Source organism: Staurois parvus, unplaced genomic scaffold (genome assembly GCF_062004578.1).
Source record: "Staurois parvus isolate SC_StPar_1 unplaced genomic scaffold, SC_StPar_1.0 ptg002768l, whole genome shotgun sequence".
Classification (NCBI taxonomy): Eukaryota; Metazoa; Chordata; class Amphibia; order Anura; family Ranidae; genus Staurois; species Staurois parvus.
In genome coordinates, this window is record NW_028320564.1 from 1 (window position 1) to 21,906 (window position 21,906).

A 21,906-nucleotide genomic window follows, 5' to 3' on the forward strand; every position below is an offset into this window, starting at 1 on the left:
CCACCCGGCTTCACAGCACTTCCGGGAACGGGGTAAGCCACGCCCCCGCACGAAAAAGGGGCGGAGTTCTAGCAGAGGCACCTGCGCACAACAGAACTGCGCACACAGGACCTCAGTCAGAGCCGGGATTTGCTGAGAGGAGGACGCAGACTGGAGAGCGGGAGGAGGCGGAGTCCGGAGGAGGAGCGGCACACCCCCGGCCATTACCTTCTATCCAATACATGTAAATATTGTGCCACAGAGTCACCGCCAATCACCGGATGTCCGGGAACGGGTAACGCTACACCCCGAGAACTCACTGAACAGGGGCGGAGTCCACTAACAGGCACACCCACTTGTTGCCATGGTGACAGACGCTGTCCTTTATTTCTCCCCCAGAACAGATCCTTCCTCACCAATGGACGGGAGTTCTGTTTGGGAAGTTTGCTGGTCATGTGTGCCGTCCAATCACATCTCTCCCATCTCCGATGACGAGCCCCCTATAAGTACTACAAGTCCCAGCATGCCCACCTTAGTCAAGAAGAGGACTTCTGCCGCTGGATGGATCCTCCCTCCCAATGTCCGTATACAGCGCCGTCCTCTGAGAGCCGGGCTGAGGGGAGGACGGAGAGCCAGAGTTGCCTGAGCCAGGAGCGGGGAGCCCGGTAAGAAATCCCCTTCTATCTCCTATTATTCTTCTGTCTGTGATTGGGGGGATTTTATTATTGTCTGTTATTAGCGATTCTGTCTACTGCTAATATTTGATTATTGTTTATATCTATTATTCTTCATTATATGTAATACTATTCTATTTATTGTTTATTAATATTGATTATAGCAATAACTGCTATTTATATAATAAATAAAACAACAATATAGATTTAAACAAGAAATAGAGATTAAACAATACATAAAATAATACGATATAAATAGTAATAATAATATTGATTATACTTATGATTATTTTATTATTATCTAATATTAATATCATTGATGAGATCTGGTATTGTTATTTTATTATTGATTTATTGTATTTTTATTATTTATTATTGACTATTTATATCTTTTTTTTTAATTATAAAGCATAAAAATAAGTTAACAATAGTACATATAGACATAATCAATATCTAGCTTATTGATCAATATTTATTGCATTATCTATTTTATTAATTATCAATTATTATTGATTATATCTGCTATTATTATTATTATTGACTTTTGTATTATCTTTTATTATTATTGATTATATCTATTAATATAGTACTGATTACAGTTAAATTACTATTATATCTATCTGTTCTTTATTGTCTTAGTTTATTGATTATATCTGTTGTTAATATGGTATTATTAATATTGTTCATTATTGATTATCTTTTATTGTTTTATTTATTTTTAGATTTTTTTTTTGTATTTTACCTATAATTTTTATTGATGCAGTAAACCGCTTGCCGCCCTGCCACTGTATATATATACGTGTGCAGGGCGGCACTCAGGCACAAAACCACGTTTTAAAACGGGTTCTGCGCTCCCTACGTTTTCACCGGCAGGGGGCGCGCGCGCATGCTCCCGCCGACCCGCGGGTGACACCATTCGATCCCGGAGGGATCAATCATTAGATTTCAGCCAGTTATGTCTGGCTGAAATCAGATGATCGGTCCCTGTCCTATCCTGTCCTGTGTTGAAGTTTACACAGGACAGGATATGATGTCATTCTTCTCTGCCTGGGCACATTCGTCCCAGACAGAGAAGAAGACACAGTAAAAGTGAGTAAAACAGCACATACCCACAGTCAGAACACACCTAGGTCACATTTAACCCCCTGATCGCCCCCCCCCCCCCCAGTTAACCCCTTCACTGCCCTATCACTAGTGTCACTGATCAATGAACCGATTTTTACTGATCACTGTATCAGTGTCGCTGGTGACTTCCGATAGTGTTAGCGCCCCTCCCAGGTAGCGCCAGTTTGCCCGCCACTACACCAGTAATCCTGTTTAACCCCTTATTCCCCCCCCCAGTTAACCCCTTCACTGCCCTGTCACCAGTGTCCTTGATTACAGTGAACAGATTTTTACTGATCACTGTATTAGTGTCACTGGCGACTTCCGATATTGTTTGCGCCCCTCCCATATAGCGCCAGTTTGCCCGCTAATGCACAGGATTTTTTTTTTACCAAAAACATGTAGCAGAATACATTTTGGTTTATATTTATGACTAACTGAGTTTACGATATATTTTTTATAGCTGAAAGTAGAAAATATAGTTTTTTTTTCAAAATTTTTGTGTTTTTTTTTTGTTTATAGCGCAAAAAATAAAAAGCGCACAGGTGATAAAATACCACCAAAAGAAAGCTCTATTTGTGTGAAAAAAAGGACGTAAATTTAGTTTGGGTACAGCATTGCATGACCGCGCAATTATCATTTGAATTAGTGTAGTGCCAAACAGCAAAAAAAGGCCTGGTCATTAAGGGGGGTAAATCCTCAGGATCTCAAGTGGTTAATATTTTATGTATTATCTATTATTTGATTGCTTGTTATATCTATTATGGATCTCTCATGGATGTCACATATGGAGTAGCTGCTGTGTCCCAACTGACATCAATTGGACTGCCTGCATGGGGATGCATGGAACATCTGTGCATCCCCAAGCAGGTTAAAACAGCTTCTCATGGGTATTTGCTGTGGGATGCCCCATGTGAATATGGCCATTTTTTTTTGTGTTGCAATTAGGGTCAAATTTATTTATTTATTTATTTTTTAGGCTAGCTGGTAAGCGTGCTGGGAAATTTCAGTTTGCTTATATTGTGCAATGCCCTCCCATGTGCACCTTACTTCAAAAGCTAGTTATTAATTGAGGTGGTTAAAATGCCTGTATAGCTTGTTCGCTGGATTTGGTGTGGGGGGACACCTTTAACCCTTTCACTGCCAGGTCTGTGGATGGGGGCGTCTGTATATCTGACAAGTATACCAGTATGGCCGGGAAAGACTGTAATGCAGTGCGATCTGGACTGGATTCCATTAAGTGGAGCACAGGGGAAATATCAGATGTTACATGAAAGAGTATGTGTCACCAGAAAAATCACCACATTAGGGGACGTTTTGTCCACTGTGAAAAAAAAAAAGTAAAAAAAAAAGTTTTCAATTGTAAAAAATGTAAATTTACACCCAAGCATCCCCCCCCCCCCACATGCAAAGTCAGGGGTGCCTACGCATAAAACGTTGATTGTGCTACACGTTACGTATCCCGGCCCACGCCGGGAGTGAGAGCAATCATTCTAACACCAGACTCTGACGAATGCGGCGTCAGACCCCTGACCTCCTCACCAAACTCAAGACCGAAGGACTTGCCAATCTAAAACCGCGATGTCACGTGCGTAACAATGCCAAGCCCAGCTGCACTCTGCACAACAATTTTCCAGCTAATTGGACCACAATCTGTGTACCGGCAGCCTGGGAGCGATTGTTACTGGGTCAAGTTAATTACGCAGTTAACCCTTCACACTGCCACCACCTCCTTTTTGTACAGAGAATGAGGAAACTCGATGATATCAGCTATAACACTATAATGGTTGAGATAATCGTCTGTATAACACGGTCACCGCAGGCCGGTTATACAGAGGGTCAAACAAACAGAGTAGCGCTCTTTTTAGAGGCAGGAATTTGTAAATTGCAATAAAGAGCTATACAAACAGTTCAACGCTTTCAGAAGGAAAGATTTATTACTAAAAGGTCAAAAGGGTGCAATAAAAATATTTAGAGAAAAGATGTAACTAATATATATACAAAAATATACAGAGAACAACAGCACAGCAAAGGGATAACAGAGAGAAGTTAGAGGGTTAAAGTACTTGCCAAAGTCCTGGGTTAGCAGATCAAGTTTCAGAGCGATAGGGCATGGGTCTCCCCAGGTGGTTCTGATGTTAAAAGGGAGAATTCTTCAACTTCCTTTCTTAGGATTGACAGCCCATTTTGTTGTTCCCTAGCAAGGGGTGTCTCTGAAGTCAAGGACCAATACCTCGTTTACGGAGGGAAGGTCTGGGCGTAGACCTAAACTAGAGCCAAAATCTCTTATAGTTCAAATTTTGGCTCATAACTTTCTCTATGCAGAAGTGACATTCCACCCGCGGGTAAATTATTATGCAGACACATCTGAGGAGTGGGTAGATATGAAATATGAAATACATATTTGAAGGGTTCCAGAGATGTAGTTTTCTGCTTCCCTAGGTATTCCAGACAGGGAGTGTGACCTATCAAACTGTTTGTCTCCTCTGAAGATATGCCTGGTTTTTATGTAGGTCAGGTCCATAAATATTGGGACATCGACACAATTCTAACATTTGTGGCTCTATACACCACCACAATGGATTTGAAATGAAACGAACAAGAGGTGCTTTAACTGCAGACTGTCAGCTTTATTTAAGGGTATTTACATCCAAATCAGGTGAACGGTGTAGGAATTACAACAGTTTGCATTGTCTTGGAAATTTGTTTTCAACAAATTTTTCCTTACCGTGAGTAGCTCTTTTGAGATGTGGGGAAAAATGGAGCTCCCGTGACCCAGGAAAAATCAGATGATACTCTCAGGTTGGAGGTTGAATTCACTCTGTCTCTGGCTCTAACCCCAGACTCTTGTTTTATTAAAAGCACACACACGCCCCCCCACACGGGGGGTCAGGTCAATCCCCTCCCACAGAACAATGTATAGGGGGTGTCCAAACACGAGAATGTCCATCCTGCTTAGAGTGTAGTATTTCCTCTTATCTATACTGAAAACCAGTTAAACCAGTCCTCCCCTCCCCCATAAGCTCTCTGGAGAGCAAGTTTCCCATCCTTTACATGCTATCAGCTCCTAGTAGTATGTTCACTCTCTGTACAAGCATCCCCTAGATTAAACCGTGTCAGTCTGTATCTGAATGGGCCCGATACGATCTTTATTAAAACACATCCATCCAGATACAGTTCAGGTCGGTAGTGGCTTGTAAGATATACATGAGCCTACACGCGGTGTTCGCACTGTCCGGCGCCTGGCCATACGAAGTCCATGTGGTACTATGCTGCTGATATGTGGATACAGGCCCGCGGCATTCGCATCGAATGCCGTGGTGGCATACACGCCAGTCTATAAGCGCAGATCTGCCATCTCATCCATTACCGAGCTGAGTACTGTAATATATACATTGTAAATGCGCATGGCCTAATTGCAGCTGTTAGGAATGGACTGGCCAGCAATGGTGGGACTCACCTGCCTTTTGATCTGTAGTACCAGGGCTGGCCAGCGGGTGCTCCCAGCAATCAGAGACTCAACCTTTCAGCCAGCTAACACCTGGAACTGATGATACTGGTGTATTTAAGGGATGGCCAGACTTGCAGACTCTGCCTTGGTGTTGTGTTTGTCCTGGGCCCTGTATCTGTCCTGCATCCTGTTTCTGTTCCTTTGCTGACTTCTCCTGCTCTGATCCTGGCTTGTGACCCTGACCATCCCTCTGTCTGACCCTCTGTACTACACTGCTTGCTACCTGTTCTGATCCCTGGCTTGTGACCCGGACCATCCCTCTGCCTGACCCTCTGTACTACGCTGCTTGCTACCTGCTGAACCTGGCCTGTGACCCCGACCATTCTCCGCTTGCTCCCCCTGTACCTACCTGCCCAATTGATATTGACCCGGCCTGCCTGACGACGCTTGCTTGTATATACTGTTATCTGTGGGTGGTTTGGTTTGGTTTGTTTGCACCGTATTATGTTTTAGTATTGCACTGCGTTTATGTTTGTACTGTTAGTGTTAATAAATTATATTGTTTATAACATATCTGAGGTCTGCGTTTCCCTGCTTCAGTCACACACCTCTGGTCATACCTGGGAGCCCTGACAGCAGCCTTCAGAGCTTTAATTAAGCCACACAAGAGACATATGAATAACACTAATATATGACACATTTAAAGTTCAACCTGTAATACAAAATTTCCATGACAGCACATGTGCCTCCCACTTGTTAAGGGACCAAAAGTAATTTGACAGAATAATAATTATAAATCAAACTTTCACTTTTTAATACTTGGTTACAAATCCTTTGCAGTCAATTACAGCCTGAAGTCTGGAATGCATAGACATCACCAGACGCTGGGTTTCATCCCTGGTGATGCTCTGCCAGGCCTCTACTGCAACTGTCTTCAGTTCCTGCTATTTATTGGGGCATTTTCCCTTCAGTTTTGTCTTCAGCAAGTGAAATGCATGCTCAATCGGATTCAGGTCAGGTGATTGACTTGGCCATTGCATAACATTCCACTTCTTTCCCTTAAAAAACTCTTTGGCTGCTTTTGCAGTATGCTTTGGGTCATCGTCCATCTGCATTGTGAAGCGGCGTCCAAGGAGTTCTGAAGCATTTGGCTGCATATGAGCAGATAATATTGCCCGAAACACTTCAGAATTCATCCTGCTGCTTTTGTCAGCAGTCACATCATCAATAAACACAAGAGAACCAGTTCCATTGGCAGCCATACATGCCCACGCCATGACACTACCACCACCATGCTTCACTGATGAGGTGGTATGCTTAGGATCATGAGCAGTTCCTTTCCTTCTCCATACTCTTCTCTTCCCATCACTCTGGTACAAGTTGATCTTGGTCTCATCTGTCCATAGGATGTTGTTCCAGAACTGTGAAGGCTTTTTTAGATGTCGTTTGGCAAACTCTAATCTGGCCTTCCTGTTTTTGAGGCTCACCAATGGTTTACATCTTGTGGTGAACCCTCTGTATTCACTCTGGTGAAGTGTTCTCTTGATTATTGACTTTGACACACATACACCTACCTCCTGGAGAGTGTTCTTGATCTGGCCAACTGTTGTGAAGGGTGTTTTCTTCACCGGGGAAAGAATTCTTCGCTCATCCACCACAGTTGTTTTCCGTGGTCTTCAGGGTCTTTTGGTGTTGCTGAGCTCACCGGTGCGTTCCTTCTTTTTAAGAATGTTCCAAACAGTTGTTTTTGGCCACGTCTAATGTTTTTGCTATCTCTCTAATAGGTTTGTTTTGTTTTTTCAGCCTAATGATGGCTTGCTTCACTGATAGGGACAGCTCTTTGGATCTCATCTTGAGAGTAGCACACTTGAAATGAACTCTGGACCTTTTATCTGCTCATTGTAATTGGGATAATGAGGGAAAAACACACACCTGGCCATGGAACAGCTGAGAAGCCAATTGTCCCATTACTTTTGGTCCCTTAACAAGTGAGAGGCACATATGCAAACTGTTGTAACTCCTACACCGTTCACCTGATTTGGATGTAAATACCATCAAATTAAAGCTGACAGTCTGCAGTTAAAGCACATCTTGTTCGTTTCATTTCAAATCCATTGTGCTGGTGTATAGAGCCAAAAATGTTAGAATTGTGTCGATATCCCAATATTTATGGACCTGACTGTAAGTCTCTCATATTCCAAGATATGAGACATAGGGGAAAAATGGATTTTAAAAGTGTTATCTGGTTCGTGCTTCTCTGGAATGGCTTTGAACTCCTGGGAAGGCTTGCGTTATCTTTTACGAGGTGCTAGATTGCACAGCTCTCTTAGACAACCAGGCGCTTTAGCTCAAAAATGTTTTATAGCTCTGGGTTCCCTGCTGTGCCCTGGCCGGCCTGTAACACTCCTAACACACAGGCCATATGTCAATGTGTATGAACAGAGAGGAAGGGGGGAGAATGAGGGGGAAATATGTTTGTCAGGATGGTTGACCCTTTCTCAAGATGGAAAATGGTTGAACCGCGTCCATCTCTGGGTGTATGCCTGCTACACAGACCACCTCCATAACGCTAAACTCATGACCTAGAAGTGGCTTTTAAAGCATCACCTATAGAAAATATAGGGTACTAAAGTTGGTCACCATTTCATGGCCATTTCATGGCCACAAGCAAATTTAAGGTTTAACACATTGGGTATCTGTGAGGTGCAACCTTATCTTTTATATCTTACAAAAATTAAATTGGGTAATTTATTCAGCTTGTGTGCCCTAAAATTTACTTTTTGTGTATTTTTTATTAATATTATAATCCATGATTTATATAGCACCAACAGTTTGCTCAGCGCTTTACAATATAAAGGGAGACAATACAGCAACAATACAGTTCAATACAAGAGGGTTAGGAGGGCCTTACAATCTAAGAGGGAGGGACTGGTGGTACAGAAGGTAATAACTGTGGGGGATGAACTGATAGGAGAAATAGAAGATTTGGTTATTAGCTGAAGGTAGGATAGGCTTCCTTAAAGAGAGGTTTTCGGAGATCGCGTAAAAGTGGGCAGAGTAGGCAATAGTCGGAAAGATTGGGGTAGAGAGTGCCAGAGGATGGGGGAGGCTCTGAAGAAGTCCTGGAGACAAGCATAGGAGGAGGAGACAAGGGAGCTAGAGGACAGAAGGTTGTGGGTGGAGCGGAGAAGACGTTTTGGGTGATATTTGGAGACAAGATTGGTGATGTAATTGGGGGCAGAGTTAGAAATGGCTTTATTTGTTATTGTTAATGTTTTGAATTTTATCCGTTTGGCAATGGGAGGCCAGTGGAGGGATTGGCAGAGAGGGATGGCAGACATGGAACAGTTGGCAAGGTGAATGAGTCTGGCAGCAACATTCATCATAGACTGAAGAGGGGATAGCTTGTGATGAGGTAGGACAGTGAGGAGGGAGTTACAATAGTCAAAGCGAGAGATAACAAGGGAGTGAATAAGTTGCTTAGTGGTTTCGGTGGCTAAAAACGGGCGTATTTTGGAGATGTTGCGGAGGTGAAGTCTACAAGATTTGGACAGTGACTGGATTTGAGGCTGAAAGGACAGATGGGAGTCCAGGATTACACCTAGTACCCTGGCATGAGGGGAGGGACTGATGGTTGTATAATTGATCTTGATGGAGAAGTGGCGAGGAGGAGACAGAGTTATAGGTAACACTGAAGGAGTGCTGCGATAGGTAGAAGGAGAACCATTAAAGTCTCGGAGGCCAAGGGAGTGGAGTTTTTTTGAGGAGGAGGGGATGGTCAATAGTATCAAAAGCCGCAGAGAGGTCAAGAGTATGGAGTAGTGGCCATTGGTTTTAGTAGTTAGTAAATCATTCGTGAGTTTTAGTAGGGCAGTTTCAGTGGAGTGGAGTGGAGTGAGCGAAAGCCAGACTCTAAAGGGTCAAGAAGGTTGTTGTCAGTGAGGTAGGAGCTTAGAGGTAAATGGGAGCAGGGAGATGGGTCTTAAGTTGTTCAGGTTGGTGGGGTCCAGTGAGGGCTTTTTAAGTACGGGAGTGATCTGTGCATGCTTAGAGGGGAGAGGAAGGTGTCAGTAGAGAGGGAGAGATTGAAGATGTGAGTGAGGGAACATAGAATAGAAGAAGAAGGTGATCGTAGTAGTTGCGAGGGGACAGGATCCAGAGGGCAGGTGGTGAGATGGGCTTCTGAGAAAACTTTAGTGACCTCTTCGGTAGTAGCCAGGTTAAAAGAGAAGTGTTGAGGGAGGTTTAGTATAAGGTATGCTAAGTGGGATAGATGTCTGTGCAGTGGAGATGACCTCACACATTGCATCAATCTTGATTTTGAAATGATTGGCAATCTCGTAAGCAGTGAGTTACTGGGTGGAGATGGAGAAAGTAGAGACATGGGTAGGGGGGCAGTGTCAGTGACATGGTGGGGGCGGGCAAAGTGTCAGTGACATGGTGGGGGCAGGGCAGTGATAGTAACATTGAGTAGAACAGTCCTCCCCAAAGTCACTATCACTGCCCCCCCCCATAACACCATTCTCCCCAGGTCACTTACACTATCCCCCCCAAAAGAAAAAATCACTGCCCCCCCCCCCCCCCCCCGATGTCACTGACACTGTCCGATGTCGCTGCAGATAATTTGGCATGTAACAGCCCCGACGACCACTCAGCATGTAAGGGGTTAATAATTCTGTTTCCCCGGCCGATCCTGTGTCCTGCTGCCGACCACTCGGCATGTAAAGTGTTAATTTAACTCCGGTACATGTTCGGCTGCAGTAGTTCGGTGATCGGCTTGTCGTGCCTTATAAACTGGGGATTCAGGGGATACTGACTTTCATGGGATACTCATCTTGGCCCTACACCTTTCTCCTTTCTCTCTCCTTTCTCAGTCTGGGACCCCCTGGCTCTCTCTGTCACAGAAAACCCCCAGGTCCATGCTGAGACATGTAGTCCCCCGTCTCCCCCTTCACACACTCCCGTCTCAGCCGCAGCCAAGGACTTCACCATATCCTCCTAACCTGCTCTGAAAGGACTTTCAGAAATAGGAGAAGCCACTCTCAGAGACAGAGCATGGCAGGGGCGGAGTCCAAGCTAAGGCAACGCCCACATACGTCACCTGTGGCACGCACTAAAAATCTCTATTTTTATGGCAAAGTTTGCTGGAAAGGATATATAGCAGTGTGCAGAGGGTTGTTCCTGGATCTTCCCATGTCTGTGTGGAGCACAAAGGTGCCATTTTACAAATGTGACAACGGTTGCACTGTAGGCCCTAGTGGAGCTCTGACAGAGTCCTCTTTGGGCTACTTGTTGGGATTTCTTGAAGGTGAAAGTCAAGCTTTCGCCTGTAGCCTCTAGAGGTTTTCTAAAGGTTGGATGTTTCTCTGGATAATCTGTTGTAGAGAGGAGGAGAGCTTGGTACCAAAGCCAATGTCTGAGACAGGGAACCAGCTCAGCACCAGTGTCCTAGACAGTAGCGTCCGAGGCCCTGAAATAGGGGATGAACTCCGCGCTAATGTTGGAGGCTCTACAAGACAAGTGTGAGAGGCCCTGAAACAGGGGATAAACTCCACTCTAATGTCGGAGGCTCCGCAGAGACACAGGAGTGCAAAGCCCTGAATATGAGGTACGAGCCTAGTATCTGGTCCAGATTAATGGCAAACTGACCGGCCATGAGCTGCAGCCAAAGAGCGCGGGATGCCCTAGTGAAGCATGCTTCTCACATCCTCTAGAGCTTTGAAGGTCAGTAGCCAGGTTTTAACCTAGCAGCTCTCCCCCCACTTTGTGTCTTTTTGCCCCATGTTGGCATTGTGTCCACAGTAGCATTTGCTTTTGGTAGAGTAGGGTTTGGCCAGAAAGGTTTAGTTTGACGCAGTTGGCCAGCTTAAACATGTATTGCAATATGTGTGAACTAAAAATCTCTATGTTTATGGCAAAGTTTGCTGGAAAGGATATATAGCAGTGTGCAGAGGGTTCTGCCTGGATCTTCCCATGTCTGTGTGGAGCACAAAGGTGCCATTTTACAAATGTGACAACGGTTGCACTGTAGGCCCTAGTGGAGCTCTGACAGAGTCCTCTTTGGGCTACTTGTTGGGATTTCTTGAAGGTGAAAGTCAAGCTTTCGCCTGTAGCCTCTAGAGGTTCTCTAAAGGTTGGATGTTTCTCTGGATAATCTGTTGTAGAGAGGAGGAGAGCTTGGTACCAAAGCCAATGTCTGAGACAGGGAACCAGCTCAGCACCAGTGTCCTAGACAGTAGCGTCCGAGGCCCTGAAATAGGGGATGAACTCTGCGCTAATGTTGGAGGCTCTACAAGACAAGTGTGAGAGGCCCTGAAACAGGGGATAAACTCCACTCTAATGTCGGAGGCTCCGCAGAGACACAGGAGTGCAAAGCCCTGAATATGAGGTACGAGCCTAGTATCTGGTCCAGATTAATGGCAAACTGACCGGCCATGAGCTGCAGCCAAAGAGCGCGGGATGCCCTAGTGAAGCATGCTTCTCACATCCTCTAGAGCTTTGAAGGTCAGTAGCCAGGTTTTAACCTAGCAGCTCTCCCCCCACTTTGTGTCTTTTTGCCCCATGTTGGCATTGTGTCCACAGTAGCATTTGCTTTTGGTAGAGTATGGTTTGGCCAGAAAGGTTTAGTTTGACGCAGTTGGCCAGCTTAAACATGTATTGCAATATGTGTGAACTAAAAATCTCTATGTTTATGGCAAAGTTTGCTGGAAAGGATATATAGCAGTGTGCAGAGGGTTCTGCCTGGATCTTCCCATGTCTGTGTGGAGCACAAAGGTGCCATTTTACAAATGTGACAACGGTTGCACTGTAGGCCCTAGTGGAGCTCTGACAGAGTCCTCTTTGGGCTACTTGTTGGGATTTCTTGAAGGTGAAAGTCAAGCTTTCGCCTGTAGCCTCTAGAGGTTCTATAAAGGTTGGATGTTTCTCTGGATAATCTGTTGTAGAGAGGAGGAGAGCTTGGTACCAAAGCCAATGTCTGAGACAGGGAACCAGCTCAGCACCAGTGTCCTAGACAGTAGCGTCCGAGGCCCTGAAATAGGGGATGAACTCCGCGCTAATGTTGGAGGCTCTACAAGACAAGTGTGAGAGGCCCTGAAACAGGGGATAAACTCCACTCTAATGTCGGAGGCTCCGCAGAGACACAGGAGTGCAAAGCCCTGAATATGAGGTACGAGCCTAGTATCTGGTCCAGATTAATGGCAAACTGACCGGCCATGAGCTGCAGCCAAAGAGCGCGGGATGCCCTAGTGAAGCATGCTTCTCACATCCTCTAGAGCAGCGGTTCTCAACCTGGGGGTCGCGACCCCTTTGGGGGTCGAACGACCATTTCCCAGGGGTCGCCTAAGACCATCGGAAAACACATATTTCCGATGGTCTTAGGAACCGAGACACCGCTCCTCCGTCTCAGGCGATGTGTGGGCGGGATGATACGCTGCTCCTGTCACCTGGCCACACCTCCGGGATCGCTCAGCAGCTCCGCCTCCTCGCCGCTGATTGGCCACCGGAACTGTAGCTCAGGAGAGGCACACAGGCGGCCAATCACCGGCGAGGAGGTGGAGCTTGGAGAGGAGGAGCCGAGCGGCAGCGCGCGTACATCAAAGAAGATCGAGGGAGCTGCCGGAGCAAGTGAAGAGGAGAGCGGCCAGAGAAGGAAGACAGCTGACAGGTAAGTGAGAGAGCGAGCCCAGGCTGGAGCAGGGGTCAGCAAAGTAAGTATCATTGGTGTCAGTGGGAGGAATAGTGCCCCATCATTTGTGTCACTAATACCAACGATGGGGCACTATTCCTCCCCCCACTGACACCAACGATGGGGCACTATTCCTCCCCCCACTGACACCAACGATGTGGCACTATTCCTCCCCCCACTGACACCAACGATGGGGCACTATTCCTCCCCCCACTGACACCAACGATGGGGCACTATTCCTCCCCCCACTGACACCAACGATGGGGCACTATTCCTCCCCCCACTGACACCAACGATGGGGCACTATTCCTCCCCCCACTGACACCAACGATGGGGCACTATTCCTCCCCCCACTGACACCAACGATGGGGCACTATTTCCCCCCCCCCCCGACCCCAATGATGGGGCACTATTCTCCCCTCCACCACACTGACATCAATGATGGGGCACTATTCCTCCCACTGACACCAATGATGGGGCACTATTCCTCCCCCCACTGACACCAACGATGGGACACTATTTCCCCCCCCCCCCGACCTCAATGATGGGGCACTATTCTCCCCTCCACCACACTGACATCAATGATGAGGCACTATTCCTCCCACTGACACCAATGATGGGGCACTATTCCTCCCACTGACACCAATGATGTGGCACTATTCCTCCCACTGACACCAGTGATGGGGCACTACTCCCACTGATACCAATGATGGGGCACTATTCCTCCCACTGACACCAATGATGGGGCACTATTCCTCCCACTGACACCAATGATGTGGCACTATTCCTCCCACTGACACCAGTGATGGGGCACTACTCCCACTGACACCAGTGATGGGGCACTACTCCCCCCACTGACACCAGTGATGGGGCACTATTCCTCCCACTGACACCAATGATGGGGCACTACTCCCCCCACTGACACCAATGATGGGGCACTACTCCCCCCACTGACACCAATGATGGGGCACTACTCCCCCCACTGACACCAATGATGGGGCACTATTCCTCCCAATGACACCAATGATGTGGCACTACTCCTCCCACTGACACCAGTGATGGAGCACTACTCCCCCCACTGACACCAGTGATGGGGCACTATTCCTCCCACTGACACCAATGATGGGGCACTACTCCCCCCACTGACACCAATGATGGGGCACTACTCCCCCCACTGACACCAATGATGGGGCACTATTCCTCCCACTGACACCAATGATGGGGCACTATTCCTCCCACTGACACCAACGATGGGGCACTATTCCTCCCACTGACACCAGTGATGGGGCACTATTCCTCCCACTGACACCAGTGATGGGGCACTATTCCTCCCACTGACACCAGTGATGGGGCACTATTCCTCCCACTGACACCAGTGATGGGGCACTATTCCTCCCACTGACACCAGTGATGGGGCACTATTCCTCCCACTGACACCAGTGATGGGGCACTATTCCTCCCACTGACACCAGTGATGGGGCACTATTCCTCCCACTGACACCAGTGATGGGGCACTATTCCTCCCACTGACACCAGTGACGGGGCACTATTCATCCCACTGACATCAGTGATGGGGCACTATTCCTCCCACTGATACCAACGATGGGGCACTATTCCTCCCACTGATACCAATGATGGGGCACTATTCATCCCACTGACATCAGTGATGGGGCACTACTCCTTCCACTGACACCAATGACGTGGCACTACTCCTCCCACTGCAAAATTACAGTTATGAAGTAGCAACGAAAATAATTTTATGGTTGGGGGTCACCACAACATGAGGAACTGTATTAAGGGGTCGCGGCATTAGAAAGGTTGAGAACCACTGCTCTAGAGCTTTGAAGGTCAGTAGCCAGGTTTTAACCTAGCAGCTCTCCCCCCACTTTGTGTCTTTTTGCCCCATGTTGGCATTGTGTCCACAGTAGCATTTGCTTTTGGTAGAGTAGGGTTTGGCCAGAAAGGTTTAGTTTGACGCAGTTGGCCAGTTTAAACATGTATTGCAATATGTGTGAACTAAAAATCTCTATGTTTATGGCAAAGTTTGCTGGAAAGGATATATAGCAGTGTGCAGAGGGTTCTGCCTGGATCTTCCCATGTCTGTGTGGAGCACAAAGGTGCCATTTTACAAATGTGACAACGGTTGCACTGTAGGCCCTAGTGGAGCTCTGACAGAGTCCTCTTTGGGCTACTTGTTGGGATTTCTTGAAGGTGAAAGTCAAGCTTTCGCCTGTAGCCTCTAGAGGTTCTATAAAGGTTGGATGTTTCTCTGGATAATCTGTTGTAGAGAGGAGGAGAGCTTGGTACCAAAGCCAATGTCTGAGACAGGGAACCAGCTCAGCACCAGTGTCCTAGACAGTAGCGTCCGAGGCCCTGAAATAGGGGATGAACTCCGCGCTAATGTTGGAGGCTCTACAAGACAAGTGTGAGAGGCCCTGAAACAGGGGATAAACTCCACTCTAATGTCGGAGGCTCCGCAGAGACACAGGAGTGCAAAGCCCTGAATATGAGGTACGAGCCTAGTATCTGGTCCAGATTAATGGCAAACTGACCGGCCATGAGCTGCAGCCAAAGAGCGCGGGATGCCCTAGTGAAGCATGCTTCTCACATCCTCTAGAGCTTTGAAGGTCAGTAGCCAGGTTTTAACCTAGCAGCTCTCCCCCCACTTTGTGTCTTTTTGCCCCATGTTGGCATTGTGTCCACAGTAGCATTTGCTTTTGGTAGAGTAGGGTTTGGCCAGAAAGGTTTAGTTTGACGCAGTTGGCCAGTTTAAACATGTATTGCAATATGTGTGAACTAAAAATCTCTATGTTTATGGCAAAGTTTGCTGGAAAGGATTAATAGCAGTGTGCAGAGGGTTGTTCCTGGATCTTCCCATGTCTGTGTGGAGCACAAAGGTGCCATTTTACAAATGTGACAACGGTTGCACTGTAGGCCCTAGTGGAGCTCTGACAGAGTCCTCTTTGGGCTACTTGTTGGGATTTCTTGAAGGTGAAAGTCAAGCTTTCGCCTGTAGCCTCTAGAGGTTCTCTAAAGGTTGGATGTTTCTCTGGATAATCTGTTGTAGAGAGGAGGAGAGCTTGGTACCAAAGCCAATGTCTGAGACAGGGAACCAGCTCAGCACCAGTGTCCTAGACAGTAGCGTCCGAGGCCCTGAAATAGGGGATGAACTCCGCGCTAATGTTGGAGGCTCTACAAGACAAGTGTGAGAGGCCCTGAAACAGGGGATAAACTCCACTCTAATGTCGGAGGCTCCGCAGAGACACAGGAGTGCAAAGCCCTGAATATGAGGTACGAGCCTAGTATCTGGTCCAGATTAATGGCAAACTGACCGGCCATGAGCTGCAGCCAAAGAGCGCGGGATGCCCTAGTGAAGCATGCTTCTCACATCCTCTAGAGCTTTGAAGGTCAGTAGCCAGGTTTTAACCTAGCAGCTCTCCCCCCACTTTGTGTCTTTTTGCCCCATGTTGGCATTGTGTCCACAGTAGCATTTGCGTTTGGTAGAGTAGGGTTTGGCCAGAAAGGTTTAGTTTGACGCAGTTGGCCAGTTTAAACATGTATTGCAATATGTGTGAACTAAAAATCTCAATGTTTATGGCAAAGTTTGCTGGAAAGGATATATAGCAGTGTGCAGAGGGTTGTTCCTGGATCTTCCCATGTCTGTGTGGAGCACAAAGGTGCCATTTTACAAATATGACAACGGTTGCACTGGTTGGTTTGCCATGAGCTGCAGCCAAAGAGTGCGGGACACCTCCAGCACTGGGGCAGGGGGGACACCTCCAATACTCGGACAGTGGGGACACCTCAAGCACTGGGGCAGGGGGACACCTCCAATACTCGGACAGTGGGGACACCTCCAGCACTGGGGCAGTGGGGACACCTCCAATACTCGGACAGTGGGGACACCTCCAGCACTGGGGCAGGGGGGACACCTCCAGCACTGGGGCAGGGGGGACACCTCCAATACTCGGACAGTGGGGACACCTCCAGCACTGGGGCAGGGGGGACACCTCCAATACTCGGACAGGGGGGACACCTCCAGCACTGGGGCAGGGGGGACACCTCCAGCACTGGGGACACCTCCAGCACTGGGGCAGGGGGGACACCTCCAATACTCGGAAAGTGGGGACACCTCCAGCACTGGGGCAGGGGGGACACCTCTAATACTCGGACAGTGGGGACATCTCTAGCACTGGGGCAGGGGGGACACCTTCAGCACGGGGGATACCTCCAGCACTGGGGCAGGGGGTACACCTCCAATACTCGGACAGTGGGGACATCTCCAGCACTGGGGCAGGGGGGGCACCTGACACCCCCAGCAGGGGGGATACCTCCAGCCCTCCAGTACACGGGTGCGATATCGGACACCTGAGATAATAGGACAAGGAGAACATCTCCAATACCAGGGTGGAGGGGGACCTGACGTCTCTTAATACTGCAATGGTGGGGGGGTGGAGGAACATGCAACACCAGGGAGACAACGCTTCCAGTACTGGGATGGAGGGGACACCTCCAATACTGGGGCAGGGTAGAAAAGTGATACCTCTAATACCAGGGGGATACCACCATTATTGGGATGGGGGCATCTGATACATCCAGTAATGGAATGGGGGATGGGGCGGCATTTTAAATATCGCAGAGACACTGCCATTTGTTGGGTGGGAGGTTCCCCACCAATACCTGGATGGGGGAAGGGGATACACCACCAATACCAGGAACTCTCTAACACCAGGGAGACACCTCCAATACTAGGATGGAGGGGACACCTAACACTAGGGGCACACTACTAATACTAGGATCCCTCCAACACCAGGGAGACACCTCCAATACAAGGACAAATGGGACACTGTCAACACCAGGACAAGGAGTAGGGACACCTCCAGCACCTGGATACGGGGTAATATCTGACACCTCCAATACAAAGGGGACCCCTATAGGACTGCTACTAATGATTGTTTTCATAATCGATTAGTTGGCCAATTATTGCTTTGATTAATCAGATTAAAAAAAACCTTGACAAAAGTGTGGTGTATAATTTAGTTAGTATGTAAAGTTTAAAATAGACAATTTCTTGGATATCAATATGCAGTGGTAAATATAAATAACCAGCTATGTGGTTAAGGAACAAGATATCTTATCCACTCTGAGAATGACAGAAGAGACTTATATACTATTAGAGGTTGAATCTGGTACATATCAGACTCAATTTTTATTTAACCACTTCAAGTCCGGACACTTTTGCCCCCTTCCTGTCCAGGCCAATTTTCAGCTTTCAGTGCTATCATATTTTGAATGACAACTGCGTGGTCATGCAACACTGTACCCATATGAATGTTTTTTAGGATTTTTTGGAGACCAATAAAGCTTTATTTTGGTGGTATTTATTCACCACTGGGATTTTTTTTGTTTTGCTATGTAAATTAAAAAGTCCAAAAATTTGGAGTGTTTTTCTTATAATATTTTTCAAATAAATATTTCATCATAAATCTTGGCCAAAATTTATTCTGTTATCTTTTTAGTAAAAAAAAAAAAGCCAAATTAGTTTATAACCAAAAATTAACATTTTAAAAAATGTTTTACATTTTATTTATTTATTTTTTTTTACATACTGTCACTCTAGCGGTACAGTGTCACCATGGTGACACTGTACTACTTGTGGGGCATGATTTTTTTTTTTTTTTTTTACACTGATTGCTTTTATACCCATAAAGGCTGTAAAAACAATCATTTCTCCTTCTCTCTGACTACATTCTTGCATCCATTGAGAACTACTGTGTGAGCTGTGATTGGTCCCAGCTTGTCACATGGTACAAGGCTGTTCACAACAGCCTTGTACCATGTGATCTCTGTGATCATTCACAGATTTCACACGTAGTAAGCAATGATGTCAGAAGTGACATCTTACTTACTCCTAGATTGTTAGCTCCGAGGAGCAGGGCCCTGGAACCCCTCGTGTATCGCATTGTATTGTTACTGTACCCCACTATAATGTACAGCGCTGAGCAAACTCTTAGCGCTATATAAATACTGTATAGTAATAATACTTTGCATGTGATCACTGATTGGCCAATCAGTGATCACATAATCTGGACCTCGCACAGAGGTTCCGTATGACGATCGGTGTTTCACTGTGTCCGGAGGACACAGCGGGCATCGGATCGTGGTGCTGTGCGATCCCAGGGAGCGCGCAAAAGCAGGGGGCGGGGAGGCCGTTTATAACCAGCCACCCGACTCTGCACTGCCACAGTCCGGCCATTTATATACAACGGCCGGACGGGAGGTGGTTCAAGAAATGAACAGATCTAAAACACTGTTGCAGATTTTCAGACAGGACTGTACATGGCAGATTCCCTTGTCATAGGCAGGTAGCTTGATACAAGTTACCTGCTCCTGCTTTCACTTATGTTGGCCATAGACAAACACATTTTTCATTCGAAAATTTTTGTCCTAAGAATTTCTTTTCAATTTTTTACTTGTCAGTGGGTTGATGTTTGTGGGGTCAAACAAATTTTTGGACAGTGCATGTGGTTTTCGTTCAGAAATTACTGTCATTGTAATATTGGTAAAAGCAAGTGCAATTATCGAACAACATCCTTCCGCTCATCTAATGTACAAATAATTTTTGTACGAATATTCTCGCCCAAAAATTACATGTGTACATCCAGCAGCACTTAGCAGCATGCTTTTATATTCTTTTTTTTTATCACCTATCATGATGAGGTTAAAAAAGGCCTTTTATAGTACAAAATAGTAAATAATCACTATTAAGGGTTAAACTGTGTACTGAGCTGTATGTGTGCTGCACTGTACTGCCAATACATGGATGGAGGTGGCGCCTCCAATAACAAGGCAAGGGGGGACAGGGGGTTCGGAGGAGACAATTATTATCGGGACACCTCCAATACCAGGGGACAGCTCCAGTACCAGAGGGGCACCTACAATACTGGGGGGGGGGTTTAAGGACTCCTGGCACCTCCAATACCTGGATAGGGGACACCTCCAATACCAGGGGGTCTCCGCCAATACCTGGATAGGGGCTTACATCTGACACTTCCAATACAAAGGGGACACCAGTAATACATGGATGGGGGGGGTGGTGTCCAATACCACGTTAGGACAGTAATCTTAGAGATTGGCTGCTATTTCAGCAGTCAATGTCTCTGATCATTCACCACAGAATAACTACTGCATTGTTCTGGTGACAGTGATCCTTAGTAGTGCCTGCTGAGCTCAATGTGGTGAAATTCCTGCTGCAGCATGTGTACTTCCCTGACTGCTGCCCTCCCAGCTAAAGGGGGAAGAGTTGAGAGGTGGTAAAAATTTGACTCAACCGTAGCATTCCCCCACCCCCCCAGTGTAAATACACCATTACCACACCAGTGCAGCCAGTCAGTGTCCCTGAACATCTCTATGTCACATCTGCCCCAGTGTTGACGTAAGGTTTTGTTCACAAGGGGCTTATCGATGCATACCTTGTGCAAGGGCCATGTTTACCTGCACAGGTGCTCTGTGCATCCCATGCAGGCAGTCACATTGATTATTGGGACACAACAGCTGCATGGACACAGCCGCTTTTCCCAATCCAACATCAGTGCAGGTGCATGTCCCCGAACTCACTGTCTGCATTTTGGGCTGTACACCTGCAAGGATGTCAAACTGGGAGCAGGAGTTCTGTGCATCCCCATGCAGGCAGTCCTATTCGTTTGGGCGTTTCTGCTGTCCTTGTTCTCCAGGGCCTACATAAATGAGAGAGGTAGTGAGGAAATGAGATGCCTAATTTACACCCTTATAAAGCTTGAAGGTTCTACTTTGATTTTGCCCCCCCCCCCCCCCCCCCATGTGGGTAAGTTGTGAAAATGTCTCATGCATGTGCTATCCCCATACTAAGGAGGAGAAGCAGAATGTGTTGAGGTGTAATTGTAAGTGTGCCCATGCTGCTTATGTGAAAAAACTTTTTAAAATGACAACTTGGGGAAATGTTTTTTTTTTTTTTTTCTTTCATTTTCTGAACAATTACAACTTCAAAAATGTTACTATGCCTCTTACTAAATACCTTGGACTGTCTGATTTAAAATATAAAAAAAGGGTAATTTGGGGGGTATTTGTACTGTCCTAGCATTTTAGGGCCTCAAGAAATGAGTTGGGCAGTCAGTACATCAGAATTGATCATTTTATGGATATACAGTATATACCATAGTTTGTATGTAGTAGAATGTATTTTGGCCCACATTTATGAAGAAATATTATTGGCAAAACTTTACAGACAGGAAATGAAGAAATGGCAAAAAACTTTTTTCCATTTTATATAGCGCAAAAAAACAAAACAAAAAGAAACAGTTGTGACTAAATGACTTAATACCACCAAAAGAAAGCTCTATCTGTCTCACAAATTGATATAAATTTCATATGGGTACAGTGTTGCATGACTGAGTAATTGTCATTCAAAGTACTACAGCGCTGAAATCTGAAAAATGGCCTGGGCAGGAAGGGGGTGAAACAGTCTGGTGTTCAAGCAGATAAAAAGTGTAACGTTTTGTATCTATAGTTGCTGCACTAAGCAAAAAAACTGTAAGATATAGAAACACAATTTATTTCCTACTGTAGCAAACCACTGGGCTGATTATTTTAAGTGACTTCTTATTTCTTTGCAGTTTTTTGGGAATATGGCTGCTAATCCTGAAAACGCTCAACTCTTGCCTTTACTAGAAACCTTGGAAGACACATCTACCTCACATACAGAACAGACAGATGCTTATCTTGCAATTGCAAAGTGAGTACAATTGCATTTTGGAGCTAGAAACATTCCAGATTGTTGCGGTGCAGAATATTGCAGTGGATGCAGGAATTGATTTACTAAGGAATACCTAGCCAATAAATGTTAGTGAACAAGGGGAGCTGTTTTCACTCAATACCAACTTTTCTAGTTGAACAGCCTATTCTTAAAGTGCATCTAAGCCACTAAAAAATGAATATATTGCAGCTTTCTAGTCCTTAGATGTGGTGGCTGCACT

At 46.2% G+C, this 21,906-nt stretch overlaps 1 long non-coding RNA gene across 1 annotated transcript; it reads left to right on the forward strand.

Moving 5' to 3' along the window:
• The first annotated feature begins 11 nt into the window (after positions 1-11).
• Positions 12-21,665, forward strand: LOC149429155 (uncharacterized). The gene is made up of 2 exons (XR_016310593.1): positions 12-644; positions 21,547-21,665. It is a non-coding gene; the product is annotated as an uncharacterized LOC149429155 (long non-coding RNA).
• Positions 21,666-21,906: the final 241 nt, after the last annotated feature.